Genomic DNA, 6900 nt, shown 5'->3' with positions numbered 1-6900 from the left:
ACCTTGCGTTTACCTCGATTGACCTCCGAAATTTGTTCCTCGGTGTCTATAACAATAAAATTAACTCATTAATGCACTACATTGTACATTTCAAGTTTAATATCTACCCCGGTCCAAATGAGCGTTTTACCCCTAACCTTTCACATTTTTACGATTTAGTCCCTAGGCTCGTATAATAAAACACATGCACTTTTCATCTTACCCAAGCCTAGCCGAACACTTTTCCTTCTTATGGTAATTCACATTTTCCATTATTTTCTCAATTCTACCACACATTTACATCTTTTGCAAAATAGTCCCTATAAGGGTTTTTCATGAAAATCAACTAGGAAAAGATGTTTAATACACATTCATCTTTCATATTCCTCCATAATCCATCAAAATACAAGCAACTCATGCATGGTTAAATTTTTAAACATGAACCCTAGCATGAAATATGGGTAGAAATGGAGAGAGCAAGCTACCGGGATTTCAAAAATACAAAGAGCATGAAAAATGGGGCTTGGAAACACATACTATTGAGCTTGGAAAGCTTGAAAACCCTAGCTATGGAAACCCTTGAAGTTTCGGCTGGAAAAGGAAGAGGATGGGCTGATTTTGGTTCATTTTTCCCATTTTATTTCATTAAAATACCAAATGACCAAAATGCCCTTAAGCCATTTTCTTAAAATTCCATCCATGCAAGCCCATTTTTGTCCAATAACTTAGAATTTGGGAAAATTGTTCTCCAAGACCTTCTAATTCATAACCGAAAACAATTTCATACAAATTGCTTTTAGAATTCAAGTTTTGCAATTTATTCAATTTCGTCCCTAATTTCCAATTGAACACCTTACTCAAAGAATTTCTTCATGAAACTTTAAGACATGCATATACTCATAGTCTAGGCCTTATAATAATCATAAAGTAAATATTTTGATGTCGAATTTTTGGTCCCAAAACCACCATTTCGACTAGGCCCTATTTCAAGATGTTACAGAGTACCTTCTTTCAGTGTAAGCCACCACTGATAGGCTTCATCTCACAGCAACGACACTGCACCTTTTAATTTCTGCTCTAGGGTACAGTCAAGGTCATCCATGATCCTCTCTGTGGCCTCAATCCAATACTCAGCCACATTAAGGGCAACTCTAGTGATACCCCGAAAAATCTCATCCCCATTAGACCGGAGTCATTTCGTAACCGACCCATGGCCTACAGTACCAGTATTTTGCCCAGCGATCCTTTCCAAAATTCACAACATAGCTTGGTACAGTGCGTCATCCCCAGGTGCACGATCATGTGACCCAGTCTCAATTATAGGTGAAGTCGATGCCTCCCTAGCTTCATTGTTAGGCATATGGCCCGATACTGACAATCCAGCCCGAGCACCTCCACGGCCTTCGCCGCGGCCTCTTGTACCTTTTTCACGAGTACCTCTGGGGTTCATTATTGATTTGCGTATTATCTGAATTATAAACCTTATGCATCAGTTTACAGTTCCAGAGTTTATTATAGGATATGTTATGGAAAATATTATCAGTAATTCAGAGTTTTGTTTCACAGATTGCAGTCTTACTACAGTTTTAGGTTAACCTAAACAGAGATTTCGGTACAGCCTATCGCTTACAGTAGTATCAATATTTCAATTTAAGCAGACAATAATTTCAGAGAACTTACAAAATCGACGTTGAAGACTCAGTAGACCACACATTCAGAAATAACACTTCAAAACACCTTCCAACCATTTGAAACAGTTCTTTTTAGAAATTTTACGTTTTTAGAAAAACCTAAATCCACAGTCGAGTTTTGCAACCTGGCTCTGATACCACTAAATGTAACACCCCAAATTCGGCATAGACGTTATGGCTGAATCTGCGAAGCCACATCGAAGTGAGATTTGAAAAGCATCGTTTTGTTAAAAAATCCGTACTATATAAAAACCCTCGTAGTGATCTTTTAAAAACTCAAGTGGGGTTAGCAAAAAGTTTAATCATTTTATATTGTTATTGCACTTTAAAAACAATGTTTGCTTACGGAAGCTTTTAAAGTATGTTGCAATGGCGTGGTGTTTTGAAAGCATTTAATCTTAGGAAAAATCGCGACCTACTTCTAAGAGACATGATTCAAGATAAATAAAACCCAAATCAAAAGTAAAACTTTTAAAAGGCCTTATTACATATCAATTACCCCAAATTAAATGGCTCAAAGATTAAAAGCTTAAAATAGAAGCAAGAGCAGTTGTGTGGCCTTCATTGAGTCCCTCGCAGCACCAATCCGCCTAGGGAATACCTGTACAGGAAAGCAGAAGGGTGAGTTTATGAAAACTCAGTGTGTAATTCCTTTACAATAGTCAGTCAAACAGTAGACAAGTACAGTTTGGGCCTAAGGCATTTCAGTGACAGTCCAATATCAGTTAGGGCCATAGCCATTTACAGTATCAGTATTAGTGTAGGCCTTAGCCCATTATAGTAATAGTAACAGAAATGCAGTCAGAAGTCCTACCCATCCATCCTCTACACTCTAAAATATAGCACCGGCTACGGCACTAAACAGTATTTGCAGTAAAGCTACCAATACAGTACACTTTCTCCAAATATATCAAACCCACCGCCATGCAACATGTCATGTCATAATATCATACATGTATGCAAAATGTCATGCTAGAATACAGTCATACATATCATAGGGGTATATCAGTCATTTACCTCACGGGGGTATAACAGTCATTTCATCAAATTGGGGTTTAGGTATACTTACTGACCCACCAGTAGGTCCACAATCGTCTCGGACGACCCGTGCAACCTTAATAGTCAAACAGCGATAATGGACCCAAAGCCCACAATGCGGCCTATGTGGGCCCACACACCCGTGTGGCCCAATAAGCCCAAAAATGACCTTAGCCGTGTGAACTACACAGCCTAGCCCAATAATCTCTACACGTCCATGTGGTTTACCCTCGTGGGGCCCACACTGCCCATTTCGGCCCAATGTAGCCCAAAAAGGCCTAAACCCATGAAATCGCTTATGGTGGCCTCTACCATCAAACGCCTACATTTTACGCATTTAGACTACCACACGAGCGAACCTACGCTCATGTAACGTTAATGGTCATACTTTTTCGGCTTTTGCCGATCTACGTTTAAAGTAGTGTGGTTACACATCTGTTCATGAAAACGTACGAAAAGTCCACAAGTACTCCAACCTACATTCATTCACAAGATTCAGTTAATCGCAAACCAATCGAACTATCCAGAACCCCTAGCAAAAAACTTTCTCAAAAACTTACCCCCCACTTGAATAGATTAGTCGGTTATGGCTTACTCGCTGAATCTGTTTGTAAGTGACCAATAATAGGCCTTACGGGTTATCCGCATTCCAAACAACACTTATCAACCATCAACAATTGAACAGTTTATACTAGACGAGAAGCCGCTTACTGAAAACGTAGAGTCCAAATTAGAGGGAAAGAACAATCGGCCATACCCACACAATGCCGAAAGCATAGAGCATGATAGAGGCGAAGTGTAACAATTGTTCCCCAATCGTCAGAGAATTCTTATAAAACTGAAAACAAAACATAAATAAATAAGTAAAGGGAACGAAGTATTCGACTAATCACAAAAACGTGGAAGGAGAAGAGAATCGAAAGACAGAAATGAAGAGGAGAAATAGAAGAATTCAGTTTAGTAATGCGAAAGGGAACACTTGACAAAAGCCAAAGGAATAGAGATGAGCAGAGAAAAGGGTATGACTAAGGTTTTGAGAAGTAGAGGAAAGAAGGGAATCGGTTAGACAAAGTTGTAGGGAAATAAAAAATTGACAAATGAAATAAACCTGAGTGATATGAAATAAGCCAAAATGAAAAATATCACCAACTCTCCCGAGCACAATTCGGCCTTGAGGAAGGAAAGCGCAAAAAGAATATGATAGAAACGAGGTGAATAGAAAAGTTTCAAAACCAATCCCGAAAACATCCCAAGCTGAATTCCTTAAAAGTGCCTAGAACCCCTGTTCGGCACAACACAACCTGTCCCCTCAACTCCCCACGATCTTCTCCCCAATTTCTTCCACAAAATCCTACAACCGATCACTATCCAAAATCCCTTTTTTTCCTCCAAAATTTCAGCCACATGATCCCCTACTCCACTCAAACACCCCAACCGTCCAAGCAATAGAGTCCTACTACCATACAGCCATCCATACATCAGCTTGCAAAACAAAACACACTTGCACGCGGCAAGACTCGAACCCCAGTCTCCTAGCAACAGTAACACGTCACTATCCCCTAGACCAGTCGGCTTTTTATGTCATACATTAACCATATTTATTTAAGAAGCCTACTGTCTAGAGACAGGGTTAACTCAAGTAAAAACAAAATTTTGTACAAGACAAGGCTCGAACTCAGGACTTCTCCAACATTTCTTAGGACACTCAACCACTGAAACAGACCTGTATTTATGCAGCACAACATACAAAAATACTTAAATTTTGGGGCGTTACATGTAAATAGAAAAAAAAAACCGATTCTGATGCTAGAGAGTCTAGAAAAAGATTTAGAGGCAAATCACATCAGTCAGCATCAAAGAAATTTAGAGAATATCATCTTCATTCTACAGCCTCTGCGAGAATTTCTATTAGAGATAGAAATGCGAGACAATCAACTTTAAAATCTTAGGCGACATCTGTGGCCAGTGTGGGAAGTGTTAGAAATGCTGGATCTGAATGTAAATATTGCAATTAGAGACATTACAGTGAATGCAGATTAGTGAGTGGAGCTTGCTTTAAATGTGGATCTTTTGATCATTTTCTCCGTGATTGTCCAAAAAAGTTCACAACTAAAAGAGAACAACCAGTGAAAACAAGTAACACGGCTATTAAAGGGAGACTGCCCCGAAACACCAAAAATATGAGTGGCAATTGAAGTGTTACGAGAGATTCGACTATGAGATCTGAGGCACGAGCACCTCCTAGGGCTTATGCTATACGTGCACGATAGGAGGCATCATCCCCAAACGTTATTACTGGTACTTTTTCTCTTTTTGATACTGATATAGTTGCGTTGATAGATCCTAGATCAATCCATTCATATATTTGTATGAATTTAGTATTTAAAAAGAGTTTACATGTCGAGTCTATAGAGTTTGTAATTAAAGTATCGAACCCCTTAGGCAAGTTTGTTTTAGTTGATAAAATTTGTAAGAATTGCCTTCTGATGATCCGGGGTTACTGTTTTCGAGCTGGTTTGATGCTTCTACAGTTCGATAAGTTTGATGCGATTCTGGGGATGGACTGACTGACTATACACAATGTAGTTTTGAATTGTAGACAGAAGGCTATTGAATTGAAATGTCAAAATTGTCAGATTCTTCAGATTGAGTCTAATGATTCGAGTGAATTACCTACTGTGATATCATCTATTAGCATTGAAATATATGAGAAAGGGTTATGATGCATATCTTGCATACGTACTGGATACAAAAGTGTCAGAATCAAAGATTGAATCCATAACTGTTGTTTGTGAGTTTTCGGATGTATTTCCAGAAGAATTACCAGATTTACCGCCGATTAGAGAAGTTGAATTTGGTATTGAATTAGTACCGGTCACAACTCCGATATCGAGAACTCTTTATAGAATGGCTCTAACAGAATTAAAAGAGTTGAAAGCTCAGTTACAAGAATTGACAGACAGAGGTTTTGTGCAACCTAGTTATTCTCCCTAGGGTGCACTGGTATTGTTCGTGAAAAAGAAAGATAGTATTATGAGAATGTGTATCGATTATAGACAGTTGAATAAAGAGACTGTAAAGAACAAGTACCCTTTACCTTGAATTGATGACTTATTTGATCAGTTGAAGGGAGCTTCTGTATTTTCAAAAATTGATCTGAGATCGGATTACTGTCAGTTGTGAGTCAAAGAGTCGGATATGCAAAAAATTGCATTCAGAACAAGGTATGGACATTATGAATTCCTTGCTATGTATTTCAGTTTAACTAATGCTCCTGCCATTTTTATGGACTAGATGAATCGAATATTCAAACCGTATTTAGACAGATTTGTTTTTGTATTCATTGATGATATTCTGATCTATTCACAAGATGAATCTGAGCATACCGAGCACTTGAGAATTGTGTTACAAACTCTACGTAAAAAATAGTTATTTGCAAAGTTCAACAAATGCGAGTTCTAGCTCAAAGAAGTTGGATTTTTGGGACATATTGTTTTAGCTGACAGTATTAGAGTTGATCCAAGCAAGATTTCTGCTATTGTTGATTGGAAATCTCTGAGAAACATATCTGAAGTTCGTAGCTTTTTGAGCTTAGCGGGTTATGATCGAAGATTTGTGAAAGGCTTCTCAATGATTACGACACTAATGACTCGACTGCTACAAAAAGATGTGAAGTTTGAATGGTGAGAAAAGTGTCAGCAAAATTTTGAACAGTTGAAAGCACTGTTAATAGAGGCACCAGTTTTGGTTCAACCTGAATCGAGTAAAGAGTTCGTGATCTATAGTGATGCAATCGTTAATCGGATTGGGTTGTGTTTTGATGCAAGATCGAAAGTTATAACTTATACTTCCTGACAGTTGAAACTGCATGAAAAGAACTATCCGACACATGATTTAGAGTTGGCTGCAATTGTGTTCGCATTAAAGATTTGGCAACACTACTTATACGGTGAGAAATGCCATATTTATACAGATCACAAAAGCTTGAAATATCTGATGTCACAGAAGGATTTGAATTTGCGACAATGAAGATGGCTTGAGTTATTTAAAGATTATGATTTTATGATTGATTATCATCTGGGAAAAGCTAATGTTGTTGCTGATGCCCTGAGCCGAAAATCATTATTTGTGTTACGAACTATGAACACCCAGTTGATGACATGTGATGACGGGTCTATTTTAGTTGAATTAA

This window comes from Gossypium arboreum, chromosome 13 (genome assembly GCF_025698485.1).
Source record: "Gossypium arboreum isolate Shixiya-1 chromosome 13, ASM2569848v2, whole genome shotgun sequence".
Taxonomy (NCBI): domain Eukaryota; kingdom Viridiplantae; phylum Streptophyta; class Magnoliopsida; order Malvales; family Malvaceae; genus Gossypium; species Gossypium arboreum.
This window is presented reverse-complemented; position numbering follows the sequence as displayed.